General features: G+C 42.7%; 1 protein-coding gene and 1 long non-coding RNA gene across 6 annotated transcripts in view; one reads left to right on the forward strand and one right to left on the reverse strand.

Annotated features, from left to right (window-relative positions):
- The window catches only part of Strbp (spermatid perinuclear RNA binding protein), a 105868-nt gene extending 81695 nt beyond the window's left edge, over window positions 1-24173 (reverse strand). For 3 of the 5 annotated variants that reach the window (XM_090330600.1, XM_090330603.1, XM_090330601.1), the window contains exon 1: window positions 23698-23839. The gene's annotated coding sequence lies outside the window, so the exon portion shown is untranslated. Of the gene's footprint in view, window positions 1-23321; window positions 23366-23697; window positions 23840-24153 lie in introns of those variants that run through there. The other 2 variants (XM_090330604.1, XM_090330602.1) reach the window with 2 other exon arrangements.
- On the forward strand, window positions 23923-24753 carry LOC150065937 (uncharacterized). The gene is made up of 2 exons (XR_016534997.1): window positions 23923-24238; window positions 24429-24753. It is a non-coding gene; the product is annotated as an uncharacterized LOC150065937 (long non-coding RNA).
- Window positions 24754-26782: the final 2029 nt, after the last annotated feature.

The following is a 26782-nucleotide window of genomic DNA, read 5'->3' on the forward strand; positions in this document are numbered from 1 at the left end:
AACTAGTTCTATACTAGCCTTTCTGCTATCAACAACCATGAAAGTGGACAAAATATATTTGCTGTTTAGGTTTTGGGCAATTAGTGGTACAGAGTAACATTAAATTCAGGAAATGAGCTCTGTGATTGCCTCTGTTCTATAACAGAGAAGTATTTGCTAAGCTAGGATCCAAACAGGGCATGGTTGCCAACTTTGCCAAAGAGGCAGAACTTGGCACTTAAACTAAATCTTTGAGGCATCAAAGAAGAGAAAGTGTATAGAAAAAAACTCCCAAATGTTTGTGGGTGGGTACTCTTATGAATTATTGACAGAGGGCTGGGGCTTTCCATTTTAGTGGAAGATTAGGAGACTTTTCAGGTAGTTGCTCTAGTGGCTCAGTGGTAAGAGAGGTTGAGTAGGGAAGACCAAAGCCATTGCCCAGGCACAAACTAAGAGATCTTTTCAATACTCCAGACACCTGGTAAAACATTAGAAAGACCACACAGAATTGTGTAATATACATGTGTGTGTTGGAGTTGGTGCTAGGCTTGAACTCAGGGCCGCATACTCTCACTAGGCTGTTAGCTCTCTGTTGAACCACACCTCCCAGTTCTGACTTCTTGATGTTTTGAAAATAAAGAGTCTCCTGAATTTGTCTTCCCCATGCTGGCTCTGAATTGCAGTTCTCAGATCTAGGTTAAGATCCTCCTGAGTAGCTGGGCCTGACCTGGTAGCTCACGCCTGTAATCCTAGCTACTCAGGAAGCTAAAATCTGAGGATCAAGTTTCAAAGCCAGCCAAGGCACAAAAGGACCTGAGACTCTCATCTCCAATTAACCTCTAGAAAATGGGAAGTAGGGCTTGGCTCAAGGGTACCTGAGCTAAAGAGCTCAGGTACACCATCCAGGCCCAGGGGTAGGGTGGCAACCTTGAGCTGAAGAATTCAGGGACATCACTCAGGCCAAGTTCAAGCCCCATGACACACACACACACACACACACACACACACACACACACACACACAAATCCTCCTGAGTAGCTATAAGCATAAACATGAGCCATACTGGGTTCTGGTGGGTCACACCTATGATCCTATCAACTTAGGCAGTTCAAAGCCAGTCTGGATAGAAAAAGTCTGTGACACTTTTATCTCCAATTAACTACCAAAAAAAGCTGAAAGTAGAGCTGTGGCTCAAGTGATAAGACTGCTGGCCTTGGGGGGGAGGAGAGGGAAGCTCAGGAACAGCCTTGTCCCTGAGCTTTGAGTTCAAGCTCTAGGACCAGAAAAAAAAAAAAAAAAAAAAAAAAAAAAAGTTCAACAATAGAAATTATCTAAGCAGGGTACCAGTGGCTCATACTTATAATCCTAGATATTAAGGAGGCTGAGATCTGAGGGTCCCGATTCAAAGCCAGCAAAGGCAACAGTAGCTCATGCCGACAATCCCAGCTATTCTGGAGGCTGAGATCTGAGAACTGTGGCTCAAAGCTAGCTAGGCAAGAAAGTTTGTGACTCTCGTGTCCAATTAATCACCAAAAAGCCAAAGTGAAGCTGGGCTCAAGTGACAGAGCATTAGACTTTTGCTTTGTTTTGGTTGGTTGTAGGGCTTGAACTCTGGACCTGGGCACTGTCCCTGTGCTCTTCAGTTCAAGGATACTGCTCTACCACATAAATTGAAAAAAGTCAATTCTTGTGCACGTGTGTGTGTGTGTGTCTGTCTGTCTGTCTGTCAGTGTCTGTCTGTCTCTATAATTTTCCATCTAAGTTTTCCAAGTGCTAGGATTACAAACATGCCAACAGCTCTTGCCCAGTTGCAAAATACATATATGCATTTATTATACATTTAGTATGTATTACAATAAATGTATGAGTGCGTGCATGTATGTGCACATATGCGTGCTCACACACGCCCCAATACTAGGGTTTGAACTCCAGGGACTTGGAGCTGACCCTCAGCTTTTTCAGTCAAGACTGGTGCTCTGCTACTTGAGCTACAGCTCCATTTCCAGCGTTTTGGAAGTAAAGATAGGAGTTTCACACTTTTCTTCCTGGGCTGGCTGCAAATAGAAAAACTAGATACCAGTTTCTTGAGTAGCTAGGATTGCAAGCATGAGCCACCAAGACCTGGCTAATATTTTGTCAAAGTCAACTATAAATAGTTAAAATGTAGCCCAGTAGTAAACACTTGCCAATTTGCCAGCAAAATGCTGGGCTGAGATATAACTCAAGTAGTAAAGTTCTAGCTATGAGCAAGCAAGTCAAGTGAGTACCAGAACTCTAAGTTCAAGTCTTGGTACTGGCAAAAAAAAAACAAAAAACAAACAAACAAACAAAAAAACCTGGACATAGAGCTAAGTAAGAGAGAGCAGGCTACAGAATTAAAAATAACAAGGGTAACCTTAATGAATAAGTTCTAAGCAGATCTGAAAGGGTAAAGGACATTCCAGGCAGAAGTAAGTATATGAAGCCCCAAAATTAAAGGATGGTGGCATGTTTGAAGAACAGCAATGAGAAGAATGTAGTGTGCCAGGGAGACTAAGGGTAGTTGAAACCAGAGAGGATAATAAGGCAAGATAAAGTAAGGGCCTTATTTGACTATTAAAAGAGACAAAACAGAGTTTTGAGCAGAAAATCAGTGTGATATGACACAAGTCTAAAGAATAATTTGGGTCATTATATTGAGCTTGGCCATCAGAGGCAAGGTAGAACAGAGGATCTGACTAGGAATCCATTAAAATAATCCAAGTAAAAATGATCAGACTAGAGTGATGAGGAGAGGAGATGGTGAGAAGTGTCACTGCATATACTCTGAGGTGAAGGTAACAATTCCTAGCAGATTAGATAGAGGAAATGAGGAAAAAAAGATTGAAGATTAACTCCAAGGTCACTGTCCTGCACAATGATGAATGACACTGCTTCATCAGAGATGGTAAGACGTACCTGCTTTTCAACTTTCAGAGAATGTTCAATCAAAAGTGAAAATCAGTACCTTCCAGAGCTGGACAAATCTAACCTGGTTTGTTTTCATTTTTTGTCAGTTGAACTCTGAGTTTGAACTCTGGGTCTGGTGCTGTTCCTGAGCTCTTCCGCTCAAGGCTGGCACTCTGCCACTTGAGCCACAGCACCATTTTCAGCTTTTTCTGCCCTAATCTGTTTTTAAAAGCAAGTCCTTTACCCAGTGTAGAGGTGCTAAGAAAGGATGTCCTGAGTCCAGGAGTTCAGGGTCAACTTGAACAGCATATGCTCAAAAAAAAAAAAAAGAAGCTGGGGACTAAGTTCAAGTCCCAGGACTGACATTTAAAAAACAACCACCAAAAAAAAAAAAAAACTGAAGAGGCCAGGAGTTTGGCCTAGTGGTAGAGTGCTTGACTAGCAAGCACGAAGACTAGGGTTCAATTCCTAGGTAACACATACACAGAAAAAGAGCCAGATGTGGTAGTAGAGCTCTAGCCTTAAGTTCTAAGCCCAGGACTGGCAAAAAAAAAAAAAAAAAAATTGGAAAAAAAATTGAAAAAAAAATACTGCAGAAGCATATCAATCACACACACAAACCTGATTTGAAAAACTAAGTGTCATATAATAACCAATACAACCAAACGCACACATTATGGAATAATTCATATATAATACATCCAGGCAGCAGTGGATAAGTAATGAAACAGAATGAATACTGAAAGGTTTTGCGGACTAATGTAGTGCCTGTGGCTTTAGGAGTTTGGGGGTTATAGGTTGTTTCTAGTTTTATTGGAGGGGATGTCTAATTATGATGTATAAATTGACTTAAAACATTCTCAGTACAGGAAAATTAAGTACAACAATCCGAATAACACAACAAATTTTGACAGTTACATGTTGCTTAAAATGTTGAAGTGATAAGGTCATTTTTAAATATATGTAATCTTTTTACAAGTTCAGAAGAACCACAAATTATGGAGCTACAAACCATGAACCATACAAAAGAAAATTGTAGCTTATAAACTATTGGCTGGCTGCCAGTCTAAAGGAATTTTTTTTTCCCCAAGCTTTAAGCCACAATACTCTTTCCAAAAAGTGACTATAATCTTATTATTCAATGAAAGAGTAATGTCATTAGGTGGTAAAGGTAAGTCAATTCTTGACATTAAAAAAAAAGAGGGGGGCGAGGTAGCTCACGCCTGTAATCCCAACTACTCAGGAGGCTGAGATATGAGGATCAAGGTTCAAAGCCAGCCCTAGCTGTGAAACTCTTATCTTCAATTAACCTCTAAAAAAAAGGAAAGTAGGGCTTGGCACAAGGGTAAAATGGTAGCCTTGACCTGAAGAGCTCAGGGACAATGCTCAAGCCCAGGGGTAGGGCAGTAGTCTTGACCTGGTGGGACAGTGCCTGCCTAGCATGCACTAAGACCCGGGGTTCGAGTCCTTGGTACCACATACATAGAAAGAAAAAAAAAAAAAGCTGGAAGTGGTGCTATGGCTCTAGTGGTAGAGCACTAGCCTTGAGAAAGCCCAAGGACAGTGCTCAAGGCCTGAGTTCAAGTCCCAGGACTGGCATAAAAAGCTCAGGGATAGCACCCAGGCCAAATTTAAGCACCAAGACTCACAAAAACAACAAAAAAAGATGGGTGCCAATGATTCACTCCTGTAATCCTAGCTACTCAGGAGGCTGAGATCAGAGGATAGAGATTCAAAGCCAGCCCAGGCACTAAAGAAAAGACTGTGAGACTCTTTTTTTTTTTTTGTCCCCCCCCCAGAACCATGACTGTGAGACTCTTAACAATCATAAAACCAGAAATGGCTCTGTGGCTCAGGCACTATGCCTGGGCTTCTTTTTGTTCAATCCACATGAATGCCTATGAACCACTGCTCACGAGTACAGTAAGATGTCACACTGAGAAGAGAGACCTGGAAATCATTAATTCATTACTATTTTGCTATAATTTAGCAATTTTCAGTATTTTTCTTAATATAGCCTTAAGGCCGGATATGTAGCTCAAGTAGTAGACAGCCAGCCATGAACAAAAAAAAGGGCAAGCAAGAGCACAAGGCCCCGAGTTTAAGCTACAGAACCAGCACAAAAATTTAAAAAACAGCTCTGGAATCCAATGGTAATCAATACTTCTTTTGTTGTTGTTGTTCTAAGCCCTGGGATGTGAACTTAGGGCCTGGGTTCTGTCCCTGAGCTTCTTTTGCTCAAGACTAGCACAATATCTCTTGAGCCACAGTACCACTTCCTGCTTTTCTGCTTATGTGATACTGAGGAAGTGAACCCAGGGCTTCATGCATGCTAGGCAAGCACTCTACTATTAAGCCACATTCCCAGACAGATATAAAATTCCCCCGCGCTCTCTCTCTCTCGTCAGTCATGGGATGTGAACTCTGGACCTGGGCGCTGTCCCTGAGCTCTTCAGCTCAAGGATACTGCCCTACCCCATGAGCCACGGTGCCACTGCCAATTTTCTGATGATTAATTGGAGATAAGTCTCACAGATTTTGCCAGTCCTGGGGCTTGAACTCAGGGCCTGAGCACTGTTCTTGGGCTTTCCTCAAGGCCAACACTCTACCACTTGAACCACAACACCACTTCCAGCTTTTTTTCAGTGTATGCAGGCATGCTAGGCAAGCACTCTACCACTAGGCCAAACTCCAGGTCCCTCATGAACTTTTTAATGGCTGGCTAGCTTTGAACCATGATCCTCACATCTCAGTCTCCTGAGTAACGAGGATTACAGGTATGAGCCACGGTGCCCGACTCCAATCAATATATTTTTTTAAGCCATCAATCAACACGTTCCCTCCAACAGCTGTCCTTCGAAGAACAGTAAACATTCTTTGATGACCCAAAAACATTTCCTTCAACTCAACTGCCCAATTGAAAAGATAAAAGATGCCACTTAGAAAACAAAGTGACACAGGCTGAAATTTCAGCTATAATTCTTAGCTCTAAATACCATAGGCAACTAATTATTCCAGGCCTTGCTTTTCCTATTTATTAAACAGAACCATTATAGTTCACACTTCATAGTAAGACTGCTCTAAGGACCTAAAGATGCAATGCAAGTAAAGAGTATAGCACAGTAATGGGTCCAGAAAAGAAGTCAGGCTAAATAGATCATTACCTTCAACAGAAAAATCAGAAATACTCAAAACATTGGAAGTTAAATGTCTTGTATAACTAGTAAATTATAGGTAACTCTGTGTTGAAAAATCCGTAACAAGAACAACAAAAATATTCCTATCTAAATGCCTTAAAATGCTAGGTACCTTACAATTTTTTTAATCTACTAATTCAGTAAAGGACAACTAAGCACAATATACTTCATGCAAGTTTTGAAAAAGTATATTTTGGCCAGGTACTTGATGGCTCACTCCTGTAATCCAAGATACACAGGAAGCTAAGATCTGAGGATCTTGGTTCAAAAGCTAACCTGAGCACAAAAGTCTACGAGACTCCAATTAACCATCAGAAAACCAGAAGTAGTACTGTGGCTCAAAGTGGTAGAGTGTTAGCCTTGAGTGAAAAAGCTCAAGGACAGCACCCAGACCCTGAGTTCAAGCCCCATGACCACCACCAACAACAACAAAAGGCTGCATAAGGCTGCATTTCTAAGAAACTTTACATTGAGGCGTTTACTTTGTATATGTAATCTTTTATTTTTTGCATAGCACCTAGTATATTTACTATTTATTTCACTTAATATAATTGTTCCCAAGTCTTTCCATTTCTTTTTTTTCAAATATTTTTATTGTAATTAATAGAAGGGTTACATGATATTTGCCAGATAGATGGTGCATTAATTCCCATACATTGGTATCCTTTCACATGTCTTGGTCCCCATTTTTCTCCCCTGTATATGTAATCTTATATTCGTATCTTTCAAACAGCAATGACATACTAGTCTTACATTATTAATTTATTTTTAAAAGGCAAATACACTGTGAAAATACTCAAAATTATACAAATATATGTATATATACATGGGGTACAAGGACAAAAAAATATGAGCTATGTCAGGTGCCAGTGATTCATTTCTGGAAGCCTTGCTACTCAGGAGGCTAGGATCTAAGGATCACAGTTGGACGTCAGTCCAGCCAAGAAAGTCCAAAAGACTCATCAATTAACCAACCAAGAGCCAGAAATGGAGCTATGACTCAAATGATAGAGCTTGAGTGAAAAGTTTTAAAAAATAACACTGAATATCTGAGTTCAAGCTCCAAAACTGGCACAAACATAATAAACTCCAATATAATCTACTCTATTCTATATGAAGTCCTCAATCTAACATAAGTGACAGAATGAATAGATGGACACACACTACAATGTCCCATAAAAAAATGGTCTCATTCTCTCCTTGCATATCAAATTTCTAATAGAGAACACTGATTAGTCCATCTTTTCTCAAGATTGCATGTCTTAACCTACACTAGAAACTTATGAAGCCCTATTTCCTAAGTCATATCTCTAGAAATATCTAAAACAATGCCTTCTCCAATTTAAAAAGCATTCAAATATTTAATGGTCAGTTCACCATGTTTTAAAATTTGGCTATTCTTTGTTTCCAATAATAAGATGGTTTCTAAGGCTTGTATAGTAATCCACTCCACAAGAATTTTCAAATTATCTAGTTATTAAAGCTGTAATCTACAAACCTGGTCAGGCTATCCAATTTTCCCATTTATCTAATTCTATGAATCTCTAAGTGTGGTCCAAGGACCCCTGGAGATGTTTTTAAACCCTACCAGGGGTGTGGTAGACTGATACTAATTTTCTTATTTTCATGACAGAGTTTTCAGTGGCTACATAATGATTAAGGTTGGCTTACAATAAGTGTGTCACATTTGGAAGATGAACCTAATTCAGTAAGTTCCAAAACACAATGCATGGATACAATCAACTTGCAAGAGAGACCAATAGATATATCACTGAATATGGTTTCATGCTTGCCTTCAAATTACACTAAGAACTACCATTTGTGAAGTTCTGATGTAATTTTAAAGAAAAATACCTACAATTATCTGGGGGGAGGGGAAACAAAGACAAATTTTCTTCAACAGCAATATAACCATAACACTCCAAATGCAGAAGTAGATGCCAGAATCGAACAGTCTTTTAAAAGAGACTGAAAGTCCATGAAACCCTTCCTCCAATAAACTACCCCCCCCAAAAAAAAGTACAGCTTGTGGCTCAAGTGGTAGAACACTAGTCTCTTGTGTGTGTATGTGTGTGTGTAGCTTATGGGGCTTGAACTCCGGGCCTGAATACTGTCCCTGAGCTATTCAGCTCAAGGCTATATATATAGCCTACCAAGCCACTTCCAGTTTTCTGGTGTTAATTGGAGGTAAGAGTCTCATGAACTTTCAAAGCCCAGAATGGCTTTGAACCACCATCCTCAGATCTCAGCCTCTTGAGTAGCTAGGATTAGAGGCATGAGCCACTGCCAGGCCCTGAATTCAAGCCCCAGGACTAGCACAAAACACACACACACACCATTTAGCTAGGCACCTGCAATCCTAGCTACTCAGAAGGCTGAGCTCTAAGGATTATGACAAACCAGAAATGGAGCTGTGGCTCAAAAAAAAAAAAAAAAAAGCTCAGAAACAGCACCCAAATCCTGATTTCAAGCCCCAAGACCACTACAAAATAATAATACAACATTTGTATTGATAAACAAAAGGTTATCACTGACATATATATATATATATTTATTTATTTATTTATTTCCCTTATTCCTGGTGCTTGAACTCAGGGCCTGCGCACTACCCTTGAGCCTCTTTGTGCTCAAGGATCACTCTCTACTACTTGAGCCACAGCACCATTCCAGCTTTTTCTGAGTAGTTTATTGGTAACAAAAGTCTCACAGACTTTCCTGCCTGGGCTGGCTTTAAACTGTGACCCTCAGAGCTCAACCTCCTGAGTAGCTAGGATTATAGGTGTGAGCCACCAGCATCTGGCTCAGCATTTTTAAATGACCAAAAGGGAGGGGGGAGATAATTTCTAAAGTTAGAAATTTCTAAAGTTTCACTTACACAAACCAGGGATCATTGGGTCCTCAATAATATTTAAGAGTGTAGAGGCTGGTAGATATGGTAGTATATGACTAGAATCCCTGCATTAGGAAAGCTGAGTCAGAAGGATCATCAGTTCAAGATCAGCCTCAGAAAAACAAACAAACAAACAAAATTGGTACTAGTGACTCACATCATACTCTTGTTTTTTGTTTTTTTTTTTGTTGGTCCTGGTCTTGAGCTCAGGGTCTGAGCACTGTCGTTGGACTTTCTTAAGGCTAAAGCTCTACCACTTGAGTCACAGCACTACTTCCGGCTTTTTCTATGTATGTGATACCAAAGAAACAAACCTGGGTCTTCGTGCATGCTAGGCAAACACTTCACACCACTAGGCTAAACTCCGGGCCCAGTCACTAAGCTTTTGAAGATTTTACACTTATTTTGCAAAGAAAGCAGTGATCACCTCCAATGAACCAACAATCTAAAGTTTTCAGTGAAGGGCTTTAGGAAAAACAACCATTTTCATTGAGTCTCATTTCATAAAAAAAAAAAATCACTTAGGCAGAGACCTGTTTTAAATAATCAAGAAAAACAGTACAACATAATGCACAGCATTTACTGAGCTCAGAGCAAATATTAGGCACTGTATTGTACTTGCACTATCTCATAATCCAAAGGACCCCAAAGAACCACACAGAGAAGGAAACTCAGATTATTTACCAAGGGTCACACAGTAAGTGGTGAAATCAGGACTGTATGACTCCAAAATCCAGTGGTCTTTCCATTCCACCATTATCTTCATAATACTGGCCTAGAAATCTGACCTGTCACTTACTTAGCAGGTTTACCTGAGCAAATCACAACTTCTCTCAGCTACCTCATCAACAAGATAAAGTTGGTCAAGTTGATCTATGAAGTATACCTATAGTTAACATTCTTCATAAACTATGCTAATATTCATAGACTATGCTTCATCATAACCTCAAATCTGCAGTTATAGAATAAAGAGCCTTTTGTACATTTTTCAAAACTGAATAAAAGAAGTAACACAAATAATAGGGAAGTAATGAGTAAAATTAATAGACCAGGATATAATATCTCATGCTTTAATATTAATAATCATAAAATATACTACACACATTGAATAAGCATTGCATATTTCTTTCATTCCAGACATCCAAAGCTTCCTTCTATGACATAAGCTTGGGCATCCTGCCAGCTGAGCATGGCAAGCACATGTTGCCATGCTATACAGCAACACCAAACTAAAGAACTGCTCTGAAGGAGCATTACATTGTATAGCATCATCTATTCTTTGAAGTAAATTTACAATTATCAATGGCCACATTAGCCAACTATTTGAGAAAAGAACATGGCAAAGGAAAATAATGAAAACTGACACAAGGCATTTACACACACACAAACACACACACAAAAACTGAGAAGTACATTGATTGCAGGCCAATGTTCAGATAAAGTCTTACTAATTTGTATTAAGTTGATATTACCTAGGCCACAAATTTTAGGCTACTGACTATAATAGCCATAATTTGAACTCAATTTACTATGTACCAGATACTGAGCTGAGCACTTTACAAACACGTTTAATCCTATTCTGTAGAGTTGTGAAGTATACCTTTTTTTCCTATATATTTTAAAAGATACAAAGTCACACTGCTAGTAAGTATCAAAGAAATAATTTAAAACTAAATCTAACCAGCACTAAAGTCTGAATACAATTTGGTTCCAAAAAGAATGAAACTTCATTTCTAAGACAAATTTTTGTTTGTTTGTTTTTGCCAGTCCTGGGCTTGAGCTCAGGGTATGAGCACTGTCCTTGGACTTTCTCAAGGCTAGAGCTCTACCACTTGAGCTTCAGCACCACTTCCAGCTTTTTTCTATGCATGTGGTACCGAGGAATTGAACCTGGGTCTTCGTGCATGGTAGGCAAGCACTTTAACCACTAGGTCAAACACCTGGCCCCTAAGACAGATTTTTTTAAAGTGTTAATAGTTGAGTCAAGTTATGAGGGCATTTTTAAATAAAGTTTTTGAAATACATTAATTGAAGTAGCTACTGCTTGGATGTATTAGCAAAAGTCACAAGGTCACTGTCAAAAATCTGGGGCCAGGAGTTTGGCCTAGTGGTTAAAGTGCTTGCCTAGCATGCATGAAGACCCAGGTTCGATTCCTTGGTACCACATACATAGAAAAAAGCCAGAAGTAGTGCTGAGGCTCAAGTGGTAGAGCTCTAGCCTTGAGAAAGTCCAAGGACAGTGCTCAGGCCCTGAGCTCAAGCCCAGGACTGGCAAAAAAAAAAAATCTATATTTCTTTGGATAATTATCAATACACTTAAACTCAAGATATTTCCACTTTGCTGGTGCTGTTGCAGCTTATACTTTAAAAAAAAAAAAAAAGAGCTCTGGGCCAGGAGTGTGGCCTAGTGGTAGCATGCACATGGGTTTGATTCCCCAGAACCACATACACAGAACAAGCCAGAAGTAGTGCTGTGGCTCAAGTGACAGAGTGCCAGTAGCCTTGAGCAAAAAGTATCCAAGGACAGTGCCCAAGCCCTGAGTTCAGATAGATAGATAGATAGATAGATAGATAGATAGATAGATAGATAGATAGATAAAAGGGGCAGGAAAAATAAGTAATAGGATCAGGAGCTTAATTTGGGACAAGCTCAGCTTCAATTATCAATGAAATATGTAAGGAAAATGACTTTACGGCCTGGAGTTCTAGGATCACTCAGGACACACTTGGTTTTTTAAAGCCCTGTAACTGGAACACCAAGAAAGAAAACAACAACAAAAAACAAAAAAAAACAAAAAAAACAAACCAGACCTCACCAGGCACTAGTGGCTCATGCCTGTTATCCAAGCCCCTCAGAAGGCTGAGATCTGGGGATTGTGGTTTGAAGCCAGCCTGAGCAGAAAACTCTATGAGACTTTTTTCTTTTTTTTTTTTGGGGGGGGGGGGGGCAGTGGGCCTGGGAACTATCCCTGAGCTCCTTTTGCTCAAGGCCAGCACTCTACCACTTGAACCACAGCACTACCTTGGCTCTTTCTGTTTATGTGGTACTGAGGAATAGAACCCAGGGCTTCATACATGCTAAGTAAACACTCTACCACTAAACCATACCCCCAATCCTGAGAGACTCTTATCTCCAATAAACTATTTTGAAAAAACTGAAGTGGCCCTGTGGCTCAAATAGTACAGTGCTCACCTTCAGCAAAAAGCTTAAAAACAGGTGGCGGGGGGAGGGAGAACGAAAGACAGAAAGAAGAGAGGAGAGAGAGGGAAGAGAGGAAAGAGAGGAGAGAGGAGAAGAGGTGGAGAAGAAGAGGAGTGGAGAAGAGGAGGAGAGGGGAGGAGGAAAAGAGAGGGAGAGAGGGAGACAGGAAGAGAGGGAGAGAGGGGGAAAGGGAAAAAGAGAGAAAACAAGCCCTCATGGAGTAGTCCAATATTAAGAAGAGTCTGAGAAGCCAGGCCCAGAGGCTCAAGCCTGTAATCCTAGCTACTCAGAAGGCTGCGATCTGAGGATGGCGGTTCAAAGCCAGCCGGGGCTTTTAAGCTTTTAAGTCCATGAGACTCTTATCTCCAATTAACCACCAGAAAACTGGAAGTGGTGCTGTGGCTCAAGGGAGAGGGCAGTAGCCTTAAGCTGAAGAGCTCAGGGACAGCACCCAGGCCCAGTGGAGTCTCATGACGGAGAAGAAAAAAAAAGTCTGAGAAGAGGCCAAAGAGAAAATGAGCAGAGTGTGGTATCTAGAAACTGTTTCAAGAAAGCAGGCATCAGTGGGGAGTATGACCTAGTGGTACAATGCTTGCCAAGCATGCACAAAACCTTGGGATGGATTCCTTGGTACTACATACACAGAAAAAGTTGGAAGTGGTGCTGTGGCTGAAGTTGTGGAGTACTAGCCTTGAGAAAGCCTAAGGACAGTGTCCAGGCCCTGAGTTCAAGCTCCAGGACTGGCAGGAAAAAAAAAAAAAAGGAAAGACAAAAGAAAGGCATCCACTGCAGCAATGTTGCTCATTATTCAAATAAGAATTAAACTTGATGGTTTTGATGAGAAGTTTCAACACAGTGATGTAGCTGCAAGTTTCACTAGAGTGTGTTCAAGAAAGAAAAGGAAGCTGGGCACTGTTGGCTCACACTTGTAGTTATAGGTACTCAGGAAGCTGACTGCTGAGGATGGTTCAAAGACAACTCAGGCAGACAATCCAAGCTAGAAGTGAAGCTGTGGTTTGAGTGGTACAGCTTTGGGCCTTGAATAAAACAGATAAGCAAAAGCAGAAGGCCCTAAATTCAAGTCTCAGTAGAAGGAAGGAAGGGTAAACAGAAGATGAATAGAAACCAGCACAGAGGTCAGAACCGTGGCCTAGTTAGAGTGCTTGCCTAGCATGCACAAAGGCCTAGGTTTGAATCCCTGGTACCACATACAAAGAAAAAGCCAAAAGTGGGGCTGTGCCTCAAGTGGTAGAGCATTAGCTTTGAGAAAGCCTAAGGACAGTGCCCAGGCCCTGAGTTCAAGCACCAGGACTGGCAAAAAAAAAAAAAAAATACACAAAGAATAGCACAGAAATTGAGCAGTAGCTAGAAGAGGTACAGTTTAATCAAGATAGTTGTTAAAAATACACATAGTGATGACACACACAGTGTGAGTGTGCTAACTGGAATGAGCCAGTAGATAGGGAAAAAATGTTGCAGAAGAGAAAACAGACATCATTACAACTGTTTCAGAATTTTACTACAAGAGTCAAATAGCCCAATAAAGGAGAAATTTCACTAAGGAAGTGAAATTCACACACCACAGGAGGCTCAGAAAACAGGTTGGGCTACTTACAAAGAAACACTGTGCTGGGAATTTTGTTTGTTGTTTCATACAAGCTTAAAATAACTTCACTGAGGCTTTATCTCTAAGTAAGAGATAAGGAACCAGAAGTTCCGAAAGTGCAAATAATAGGTTTAACACACAAAGAATAGGAAGAATAGGAAGGCTATGTTTCAAAAGTGGAACCCTCTAAACATAAGAGGATCAATGTAGAGAGTTTAAATGGTTTTGTGTTTTTAGCTAAGTTGTGCTTGTTTGTTGCCAGTCCTGGGGCTTGAACTCAGGGTCTGGGCACTATCCATGAGCTTCTTTTGCTCAAGGCTAGCACTCTATCACTTGAGCTACAGAATCACTTCCTGTTTTTTCTGTTTACATGGTACTGAGGAATTGAACCCAGATCATCATGCATGCATTTTACCTCTAAGTCACATTTGAAGCCCTTCGCTAAGTTCTTATCAGTTAGAAATACACACTGAGGGGCCTAGTGGTAGAGTGCTCCCCTAACCAGCAGGAAGACCAGGGTTTGATTCCTAGGTACCACATACATAGAAAATAAAGCCAGAAGTGGTGCTGTGGCTAAAGTGGTAGGGTTCTAAGCCCTGAGAAAGCCCAAGGATAGTGCTCAGTCCCTGAGTTCAAGCCTCAGGACTGGCAAAAAAAAAAAAAGTGTCGATCCTGGAGCTTGAGCTCTTTTGCTCAAGGCTCACATTCTACCATTTTGAGTTAAAGGGCCACTTTCCATTTTCTGTTGATTAATTGGGTATAAGAATCTCAGACTTCCTGCTTTGACTAGCTTTGAACTGCAATCCTCAGGTCTCAGTCTCTTGAGTAGCTAGGATTACAGGCATGAGCCAGCTCCAAGTGTGTGAATTCTGAGCGACAGAAATAAAAGGACACCACTAAATATAAAACTGACCAGCTTCAGGGCCAGGAGTTTGGCCTAGTGGTAGAGTGCTTGCCTAGCATGCATGAAGACCCAGGTTCGATTCCTCTGTACCACACACAGAGAAAAAAGCTGGAAGTGGTTCTATGAGGCTCAAATGATAGAGCTCTAGCCTTGAGAAAGGACAGTGCTCAGGCCCTGAGTACAAGCCAGTACTGGCAAAAAAAAAAAAAAAAAAAAAAAGGTCCAGCTCCAAACTTCCACTGCATATAATTCCACATTTATCACATAGCTTGGGGGAGGGGGGAAAATGATAAACGACCACAGCTGATAGTAATTTTTAAGATACCATCTTTGGCCTGGGAGTGCACTCTAGCATGCATAAAGCCCTAGGTTTGATTCCTCAGTACCATATCACAAAAAGGCAAGAAGTGGTGCTGTGGCTCAAGTGATGCAGTGCTGGCCTTGAGCAAAAGGACAGTGCCCAAGCCCAAGGACTGGGGGGAAAAAAAAAAAAAGAAAGAAAGAAAAGAAAAAGAAAAAACTGCCATATCTTTTTAGTCAACTAGGCTTTTTAACTAATACTAAGTTGCTAAGTTATCCACACATTCAACTCAAGAGCTAGCCAATACCAAAACCTTCATTAGATTATAATGTAGGTTAGCTAAGCTATACAGAAGGCTTATGATCTAATGCAATGTTTGACAAATAAGAGATAATAATCACAGATTTTATTTTCATATTAAGGGTCAATCTACCTACGGAAGGATCTATTCTTACTCAAAACTTTACTAGGTCTGGCACAAAGCATGTCTCTGGTAAATGTCAATGCATGCTTACTAAAGTAAACTGGCAAAACAGGCTTAGTAATAGCATACTAAAGCAGGATAATTTTTTTTAATCCTAAGTAAAACTCCTTTTAAGACAATTACTAGTTACTGCATATCAACAGTACAGCAAATTCATAAAATGCTGATGTGCACAAGAGAACATTGTAAAAAAAAAAAACTAACATCTGGAAGACTGCACACAGAAAATTCTGCAGGTGCAGTAAGAAACTACATCCTATCATGACCCAGAAACACCTCAGAATTTATTACAAAACCTGCTGCAGAATTTTCACTTTTCAAATGGAAATGAGCCATGAAGTCACACAAAATGCAATGCTGTGATTTTATTGTTGCTATAATCAACTGTGCCCTTTCAAGTTGTGAGAAGTTAACCAAAGAAAGCAAATGTTTTACATACTGCTAGTTATGTCAGAAGTTAGGAGAATTTCAATATCAAATAGCTAAGATTTACAGCTGCTTCCTTTACTCGATCATATTCAGATATGGAGTCTTTTGTAAGGTAGGCACTTGACTTCTCAAATACAGTTCACTTAAAAGACATATTGGTTCCAGCCAAACACCTGACTGCTTGCTCTACTGTAATTTTAGCTACTCAGGAGGCTGAGATCTGAGGGTCACTGAAGCCATCCAGGGTAGGAAAGTCCAGGAGACTCTTGCCTTCAATTAACCACCAAGAAAATGAAAGTGGAACAATGGTTCAATAGAGCACTCACCTTGAACAAAAAGCTGAAGGGAAAAAAAATCTAGGCTATCCCTGAAAGAAAGACATATAGGACAAGAAATTCAAGAGCTGGTACCTGCAGTTCACATCTATAATCCTGGGACAATCATGAATCAAGGTTGGTCAAAGCATAAAACATCTCAAGATCCCCTTCTCAATTAAAAGCTGGACTCAGTACCTATTATCCTACCTACTGTGGAAGCCTACATACAGGCTGAAGTCCAGAGAGGAAGCAAGACTTTTATCTTAAAAATAACCAACAAAACTCACAGCTGGAACTGTGGCTCAGCCATAAGAATATCTGCCTACAAGCTTGAGGACCCAAGTTCAAACCCAAGTACTGCCAAATAAATCTCTGAAAAAGAAATTATTCAAATTAGGTTTGAACATGATAAATCAAGTCATTTCATCACCTTGTTCTTCATGTAAGAACTAAAAGGGTTGGGCGAGGTGGCTCATGCCTGTAATCCTAGCTACTCAGGAAATATGAGGATCCTGGTTCAAAGCCAGCCCAGGCACTAAAGTCCAAAGTATGTGAGACTCTTATCTCCAATTAACCACCAAAAAAACGGAAGTGATGCTGTGGCTCATGGGGTAGGGCGGTAGCCTTGAGCTGAAGAACTCAGAGGAAACTCCCAGGCCCAGAGTTCAAGTCCTATAACCAACCAAAAAAAAAAAAAAACAAAAAACCTAAAAGGGCTGGGAATGTGGCTGAATAGCCAAGTGCTTTTCTAGCATGCATGAGGCTCTGGGTTTGATTCCTCAGAACCACATAAAAGGAAAAAGCCAGAAGTGGAGATATGGCTCAAGTGGTAGAGTGCTAACCTTGGGCAAAAGAAGTTTCGGGGGGCTAGGAGCTTGGCCTAGTGGTAGAGTGTTTGCCTAGCATGCATGAAGACCCATGTTCAATTCCTCGGTACCACATACATAGAAAAAAGCCATAAGTGGTGCTGAGGCTCAAGTGGTAGAGCCCTAGCCTTGAGAAGGTCCAAGGACAGTGCTCAGGCCCTGAGTTCAAGCCCAGGACTGGCAAAAAAAAAAAAAAGAAGCAGCAGCAGCAGCAGCTTAGGGCCAGTGGCCACACAGTTGACTAAATAAACTAACTAAAGCTAGATTAAAGAGATTAATGAATAAAATTCAAATCATTAAATTCTATCATCATCAAACTGGCACTATTTGTTTGAACTGACATGTAAACCTAATGTGTATCTCTCAACAAAGTTTCTAAAATTAAGAGCATGAAGCCACTCATAGTTACCTGTCAGAAAATTTTTGTACAAATTTTGATAGACCGACCTTTTAATAAAAGGGTCTATGCTAAACAAATGAAAACAGAAGAGTAGTAAAATAGGTTATAGGTTATAATGCTCAAACATAATACATAAGACAGAAAACTAGTAAGAGTAATTAGGTAGCACAGCAAGACTACTATCACCAAGCTCAATCAAGTTAATGCCACATAAAGTAACTTGCCAATTACATTTTTGTTATGTCCGTTTATGACTAGACATCTAAGGGCTCTTCACAACTAGAAAGCCAAACACAACGCTGTAAAGGGACTTAAAAATCATCACCTCTCAAACAGGCCACATACACTGACAATGGATTTAAAAATATTTGATGAGAGATGATTATTTGATAACTAAAACCTAAAAAAGGAAAAAAAAAAATGTCCAATCAATCAAGAGCAGAAAACTCAATGACACTAATAAAAAGAATAGCTTGGGCCGAAGTTTGGCTTAGTGATAGAGTGCTTGCCTAGGATGCACAGACTCTGGTTCAATTCCTCGGTACCACATACATAGAAAAAGCTGGAAGTGGTGCTATGGCTTAAGTGGTACAGCTCTAGCCCTGAAAAAGCCCAAGGACAGTGCTCAGGCCCTGAGTTCAAGCCCAAGGACTGGCAAAAAAATAAAATAAAATAAAATGGAATAACTTGTTTTTCTGTTCAAGTCAAGAATCAATTTTCTGCAAAATATATATACAAATGTAGGGTTCTGTTTCTGCTTCTTCTGGGTCTTGAATTCAGGGCCTGGGTGCTGACCCTGAGCCTGTTGGTGCTCAAGGCTGGCACTCTACCTACCACTTGAGCCCACAGCACCACTTTCAGTTTTTTCTGAGTAGATAAGAGAGTCATGGACTTTTCTGCTTGGGCTGGCTTAGAACCACGATCCTCAGAGATCTCAGCCACCTGAGTAGCTAGGATTACAGGACAGGCATGAGCCACAGGTGTCCAGCTTATTATTCTTGATTTAAATAGAATTTAGTGAGCAAAAGTTCTATATCTCTGGTAAAATCACGGTTAAAGACAATTTGGTAATAATAACTAGAATTTCAAGTATCTGTTACAACTTCTGCTGGGACTGAAGAATTCCTATCACCATCAACCCTCAGCTCTAGAAGACAGGAAAGGTAAGTACACAGCAGAGCAAATAATGAAGAAACATCCATTTGTAAGCATCTCTGATATTCACAGAAGTTTCATCTCTAATCAATGGCAAATTCTGAGTACTAATATGTGACTAGTCTAAAAGCCACTGGGGGAGGAAGGGAGAACTGGGGAATATTAAAGAAATAAAATCTATTTCATATTCTATATGTATTCTATATTCTATATTTCTAGTTTTCCAAAAGATAAACTTGTTTTATATAAACCATTTCAAGGCTCTCTTTTGAGGCACCTAAAAGCCAAGTTTCTGAAGGAGAAACAAACACAAAGGGATAAAGTATCCTATCAAGTAAATGACCAGCAAAAACAAAACCAGAATTCAATTATTCAGCCTACAAAGTCTAAATAACCTGCTTTATTTTGTTCACAAACTTGTTATTTTAAAATGAGTACCAGTTACTTAAGCTATATAATTTCATGGAACAATGCATCAGACCACTACACAATAGATCAGAATTGAGTATTCTGAACAAGAAAGTATGCTTATCCAAATTAATAAATTAATAAAATGGACTTTTGAAAACATAAGAAAGCATAACTGTAACAACTCTGTATGTCACCTTTATAATAATAAATTTTTTAAAACCGAAGAAAGCATTGGCCATTCTGAAAGAATTTCATATTTTTTTTAACTCATAGTCTACTACTCAAATTCTCTGCCTTAGCAAAGGAGGCCAGATCTGCCCTTTACAAATACATTATATACACACATCAAATCACAAAATACTCCAATAGCTTCAATCAAAGGAATTTGGCAGCCAGGCACTGGTAGCTCACACCTGTATTCTTAGCTACTCAGGAGAGCAGTAGCCAGCCCAGACACCAAAGTCCATGAGACTCTTATCTCCAATTAACCACCAGAAAACCAAAAGTGGCACTGTGACTCAAGTGGTAGAGTGGTAGCCTTGAGCTGAAGACCTCAAGGACAGCACCCAGGCCCAGAGTTCAAGCCCCATGACCAGTGTGGCACTAGTTGCCCATGCCTAAAATGCAAGCTATGCAAGAAGCAGAGATCTGAGGAATGAAATTTGAAACCAGCCTGAGCAGGAACCTCTTTGAAGTAGAGCTCAGGGACAGTGCCCAGGCCCTGAGTTCAAGCCCCAGTACCTGTAGCCAGAAAAAAAAGGCATACTGTACTTTAAAATCTTTCCCTCAGCCGGACACCAGTGGCTCATGCCTATAATCCTAGCTATTTAGGAGGCTGAGATCTGAGGATCAAGGTTCAAAGCCAGCCCGGGCTGGAAGTGCCCAGGCTCAGAGTTCAAGTTCCACAATCAATCCAAAAAATAAAATCTTTCCCTCCAAAAATAAAATCTTGTAGCAATTCCTTCTGGGCATTATTTTGCTCTGCTTATGGTTTGTGAAAACATTAGCTTCCAGTTTATTTTTAAATATTTATATTTACAGACTCTTATTACTTAAAATTTAGTGTTCTCTTCAGTTCTCATTATGTTTAGGCAAGATTTCCACTTCCACTCATATGTACTATTTGAATATATAATGGCTACATTAAGATACTTCCTAGAGCTGGGAATGTGGCTTAGTGATAGAGTGCTTGCCTAGCATGCATGAAGCCCTGCATGCAATTTCTCAGTACCATATAAACTGAAAAAGCCACAAGTGGCAACTGTGGCTCCAGTGGTAAGAGTGCTGGCCTTGAGCAAAAGGAGCTCAAGGACAGTACCCAAGCCCTGAGTTCAAGCTCCTGGAGTGGCCAAAAGAAAAAAAAAAAAAAAAGATACTTGGGACCAGGAGTTTGGCCTAGTGGTAGAATGCCTGCTAGCATGCACAAAGACCCAGTTTGATTCCTCAGTATCACATACATAGAGAAAAAGCCAAGTGGTCTATGGCTCCAGTGGTAGAGCTCTAGCCTTGAGAAAGACCAAGGACAGTGCTCAGGCCCTGACTTCAAGCCCCAGGACTGGCAAAACTTCCTAAACTGACAAAAGAAGAAAAGTAATCAACCCAGAAACCCCCAAGTTTCCAAGGCAAAACTTCTATTTGAAATATTAGATATCATACTATACCCTAATGAAGCCAACAGAGCGACAGATATTCTGTTAACAGAATAAAATTTAATTTTTAGCAAAATCTTAGAAAACTAAATTTTCAACTGACAAAAGGGAGATCATTTTCCAAGATTGTAGGAAAACCCTGCTTTACTGAAGCACTTTCAAACTATAGTTTAATACTTCCAAATCCCAAAGAATCTAACAGAAACCACAACACACTGAATGAGAAAGGCACTGAAATGTCTATGTTCAAACTCGTAAAGGTTATTTTTCCATGTGTCTGGTAAGCTCATGACCATATGTCTACCCTCAATAAAACATCACATATTTCAACGCAAATCAAAATACCAGAAAATCTCCATATAAAATTATCTAAACTACTTAGGAAGAGTGGGGGGAAACTCAACAGCCCAGAATCAGTATTATTCACACTTAAAAAGGATTTTTAAAATCCACACGCAGTAGACTGCTGATACTTTTAGGAACTAGGTGTACATTTCTGTCAGCCTGTAATGGGGATTCAGATATTACATCATCCAATGCCTGAATAATGCCCCATTACCCAGAAAGCACCAGGGTATATCTGAAACACTGCACCAAGGTATCCCTCCCTCTCCTGAATCCTGAGTCCTTGAATGCCACTGGCTGCTACACCCTGCTGTCTTGCAGCTTCACAAAGACATCTGTCCTGCACCTGCTGCAATGCCATTTCCATTCTCTTGGCTCATTCCACATGTCCCTAGTATGGCTCTTGTATGTGCTTGCTCAGACAGTTATACTACAAGGATATGCATCACACACCTCTTCCCAACTTCAGAATGTGCACGCAGCTCTTCCTTATCTTTTCCGATTTCTGAGCTAAAAAGTGGGCTTTGTGATCTCTGATCCTACCAGCATAAAACTTTCTGACGTAGTACAGTTTAATAACCTCTACTTCTATCATTCCAGGATCTACCATCCCTGTTCCCTTACTAGAATTCATTCCCTCTTCAATCTTCCCTCCAATTTCTGCACTATACCCTTCCTTATACTTTCAATGGCCTAAAAAAAAAAAAATCTAAATGTTCCAGTCTCTCCACATTTCTATACTTGGAAGCCCCATAGTCTTAAAAACATAAAAAAGGGGGGGAGGGAAATCAAGATAAGCGGGGGGAGGGTGAGAGGGAAATGGGGACCATGTCATGAGAAAGGGTATCAATGTTTGTGAAGTTATGCACCTTCTATCTGGTGAATATAATGTAATCCTTCTATTAATCACAATAAAAAATTATTTAATTAAAAAAATTCTAAACTCCAACGGTAATTTCCCCCACCCCCAATCCCATGTATGTGCCGCCTTCTGGTCACAGACATGACCACACGCATCTCTGCTTTAATATCTCCTTACCCAGTATAAGTGCTATGTGTTCCTTTACAGCCTCTATCCCCAAATATCCCATCTCTCCCACTTCCTTCCCTCTGTCCACTACCTAGTCCCTTTTCCACACAGTGGTCCCAGGTATGCTTCCCTCTTGCCACTTAGGTAAATATTCCAGTACACCTTTAGGTACTCATGCACACCCTGCATCTTCCTCCTCCCCCGTAACTTCTCTCCACAATTCCTGCTCCAGACATCTTTCCTTCCATCTGTTCTCACACCTCATCTGCCACCCCTGGGTACCTCACACCACCTCACACTCTCCATCCAGCCCCACACCTTTCCCTTCCTGTGTCTTCCCAACTTCAAAAGTTCCCTCTCCTGATGCTCCCCGAACCATATTTCCCACACAAAGACCCTCCCCCTCCAATTCACTCACTTCTGCCTATTTACTTCCCCACACTCACCTCCTCCCGACTCCTAGTCTAAATCACCCTACCTACCTTGTCCCCATTTCTCTCTGAAACCCTCCATCATCAGGGAGTATCTCTGTTGCAAAAACCATCCCCCTTCTACCATGTACTTCTGTTCCTGGAGCACTAACTCCCCAGAGCACCAACTCCCGGGAGCACCTGCCATTCTCCCCTCCCAAGTAAACCCCTTTCTAGTTCCCTCCACATCTCCATCTCCTGACCAACCAGCTTCCCCTACATCTCCTGGAGCTCTGGGCCTACCCTCCCACATCTCCTGCCTGAACCCTCCTTCAGCATCACTCCAGAGTCCCTCACACCCAGCCCAAACACCTCCCTTGCCTCTCTTTCTCCCTGCCTTCTAGGTGTTCAGCCAGCCAGCCACACTTCCCCACTTGGCCCTCCCGACGGCCTCCTCCACCATCCCCCTTCACGCGTCCCGTGGCCGCCCCACTCCCGGCCCCTCCCCACGCAGTGTTAACCAGGGCAGGAGCTCCTGCCATGTCTGCCTAGAGTCCCCAGTCTTTCCCTTCGTGCCCATCCCACTTGCCCTTGCCCTCCCCAAAGTCCCCTCACACCTTTCTGAACCCAACACGCTGTCCCCTTTCTCACCGGAATGTCCTCCATCTCCCTGGCTTATGCCCGGGCCCCCAGGGGCTCCCCCAGATCTGCCCGAGGATCCTCCTCCTTCGGGCCTGATCCTTCTTACCCTCCCATCTCCCCAATTCTGCCCACACTCAGCCCGCTCCACACGCAGCCCGCCCCCCCCACACACACACCTCCTGCCCTCGATGTCCTCCAACACCTGCCCGGAGCCCGCCCGGGGCTGGCGGCCCGCGCCCCCCGCGCTGCCCACGCCCTCCCGTGGCTGGGGACCGGGACCAGGCGCCCCCAAGGTGAAGGAGGCGGCCCGCTGCCCTTGCCCGAAGCGGTCCGGACACCTCGGCGGCGGCGGCGGCGGCCACAAAGCCGGCGCCGCGGGGCCGGGATTGCGCCCGGCTCTCCGCCTCAGCCGCCGCCGCCGCCGCTGCTAAGGACGCACAACAAACAATGCGGGGCCCGGGCCGGCTCCGCCAACCGCCTCAACCGCCGCCTCAACCGCCGCCCGCCCGGGACGGCCCGCCGCGCAGGCGCCTGCTCCCCGCCGCAGCCTACCCGCGCCGCCGCGCTCTGCCCGCGCCCAGTCCCCGCTCCTGCTCAGCCGCCGCCGCCACCTCGTCCGTCCGCGTCCCCGGCACCTCAACCTAGCGGCGGCGGCTGCGGCGGCTGCTGCCCTGGTGGCGCTCGCGGCTCCGGTCTCCGCTCCGGCGGCAGCGGCGGCGGCGGCGAGCACGTGACGCCGCCAAGCACGCCCATTGGCCAGGTCGGGGGGCGGGCCCCGCGGCTGCTGGGGAACGGAAAGCCCGCCCCTCGCTCGCCGCGCGCCCCCTCCACGCGCACACTGCCGCACCTGAGAGAGCCGGCCAGCGCCCGCCGCCTGCGCCAACTGCGCACCTTGGTGCGCGCAAGGAGCTCACGCCGGCGGCGGCCGCATGCACCTGCGAGCGGGCGCTTACGTACACTGCGTCCCAGCCTCCCTCCCGGCGCTAGGCCCCCCTCCCGCCGCAGCACCTGAGTCCCGCTGCGCTGGCGACGTAACTGCCAAGAGAGCGCCCTCGAGCTGCGCCGGGAGGAGCGTGAAGTGTACGGAAACTTCGTAAGTTCCGAACCTGGGAGCGGCTGGCTTCCGCGGTGATGGCGTGCGGGCCTCCCCAAACCTCGCGCTCCAGTGCGGCACGCGCCGCGGCCCCCAGCGGGGAGGGAGGGGAGGGAAGGCGCCGCCAGGCCTCGCGGGTGGAGGATGGGCGGCCCCGTGCTCTGAGTGGTTACCGGATCCTCCTCGCCAGCCTCCACTCCCCTCCCACTTGCGATCTGTGTGACCTTGACCAAGTTACAGAGCCTCTCCGAGCCTCAGTTTCCACGTCGGAGAAACTGGGACAGTTGATTCTAACCTAGCAGCCGCCGGGAAGATGGCAGGAAACAATAGATGTGAATTCTCCGGGCTCCCAACGTGACACGGAACCGAAGTCACGGTCGTCTGCGCCCTTGATGGAGCTCCGAGACGTGGCCAAGGATTTCTTTTCCTCCTTAGGGCTGGGTCTGACCTGCTGAACACCTACGGGTATTGTTCCAGAGGCGTGCAACCAAGTCAATAAAGGTTCTTTTATTGTACGGTTAGTGGCAGGGACTTCTTGGTGCCCAGCATCGTTCAGCCGCTGCTGAGTCTGCCTGTGTGCCAGGCACTGGGCAGCGTGCTGGGGTTCACTGGTGAATGAGACCAGGTCCTTACCCCCAGAGCAAGATGCAGCCTGAGGCCAAGGACCTTAACCCCCCAATTCCCGGGTCAGGCAAAGAAGGGACCTCCCAGCCAGTTTCCTCCGTATCCACTTCCCGTTCTCACGTGGAAGCTCAAACAGTCTTGTGTTTCAAGACAAAAGGGGGCAAAGAAAAAAAAGTAAACCCTCTACACCAAGAGAAAAGGCTTTGACAGTCTGGCCTGCGGCTTCAAGCACACCGCTTTCTTCTCCTTAGTCCTTTAGACCAACTTGACCCTAAGACACACTGATCTACAGAACTGTTCTTTCCATGGTATCCCTGAGTCGATAATTTCTGAGCCTCCTGAGGCCCGGTGATTCATCTTCATCACCTTCTTCAACTTAGAGCTCCTGAGCTGCCTGAAACACTTAATTTAAATTTGTGGCACCACACTTGGGGCATTTTTGTGCCTGAGTAGGCTGGGCAAAACTATCTGTGTCCAGGAGATGAGATTGTTAAAGTTGGGTTTTGTCGTATGAACATAAAAATATCAAGGGAAGAGAAATGCAGTGTAAGGATCCAGATTCAGTACACATGTAGCAATGGATCCTGGCAAATCTAGGTCTTAGTATACTCACCTGCTATGGAAGAAGTACTATTGCCATACTTCAGAGTGTCACAACGATTCAGGGGGACTGCGTCTGGGGCACTCAGTGTGGTGTCCTGCACTGGGTAAGCCATTTTCATTTCTTAAAAAAGAATTCATAGCATTAAGGATTCAATTGTATCTCTTATTTTGAAACCTTCATTGTGTGTACAACTCCAAACAGAATCAAAACAAACCAATGATACAAAAGTAAAATGTAAAAAAAAAAATCTAAAAATGTCCCCTCCCCCTCTTTGCTCCAATACAACTCCTATGCCAATCTCATTCCCAGAGCAGCTAAAGTTACATTCCCATGGCCCTCATGACATGGGCACAGAAAGAGGAAAGTTACAAAAAGGATGTATCCATAATAATCTATGTTGAGTTCTGAATAGAAACAAGTCAGAAAGGATTAAAGACCAATCACTACCTTGAAAGTAGAATTGAGTGCTACAACAAAAGACTTATTTTGGCACTAGTGGCTCACCTCTGTAATCTGAGCTACTTAGGAGGCTGAGATCTGAGGATCCTGGTTTGAAGTCAGCTGAGGCAGGAAATTCTGTGGAAATTCTAATCTCCAGTTACCCACCAGAAAAGCAGAAGTGAAGTTGTGGCTCAAAGTGATAGAATGCTAACCTTGAGCAAAAGAGTTCTGAAATAGCTTGAATGTCCTGAGTTTAAGCCCCACAACCAATACACACAGACACAAAGACTAAATACTTACACACTGCTTTATTTTTTAAGGATATAAACATATAAGTGTGCATTTCAAGTGCACAACTCAATGATTTTAGTAGTGATTTTTACCAAGTGATACATCATTGACATGAATCAATTTCATAATATTTAGAATATTTTATGAGTCCCCATCAGATGCCTCTTGTCCTTTTATTCCTCTCTATTCACACCCCCAGCCATTTATCTGCTTTCTGTCTCCATTTTTACCTTTTCTAGATGTTTAATGCATTTTTTAATGAAATAGCCTTTTAGAAAGAAAAATATCTCATATAGTGGTATTAATCACCGTTCTTTATATACTGCCCTGTCCCTGTCTTTTTCCATGCATTTATATACACCCATATATACTGTGAGATCATTAGATACCTTCAGCTTTGTTTTTTTTTTTAACTCAATGCAAAGTAAAAAGACCTCTTAGTGGTTTTACTCTTTGTACTCCTCTGAATAATGTATCTCCTCCCCCCCCCCCCCCCACCACTCCTTAGGCTTGAACTCAGGGTTTGGGCACTATCCTTAAGCTTTCTCAAGGCCAGCAATCTAGCCACAGCACCACTTCTGGCT

This window comes from Megascapheus bottae, chromosome 3 (genome assembly GCF_031878675.1).
Source record: "Megascapheus bottae isolate mThoBot1 chromosome 3, mThoBot2.hap1, whole genome shotgun sequence".
Lineage (NCBI taxonomy): Eukaryota > Metazoa > Chordata > Mammalia > Rodentia > Geomyidae > Megascapheus > Megascapheus bottae.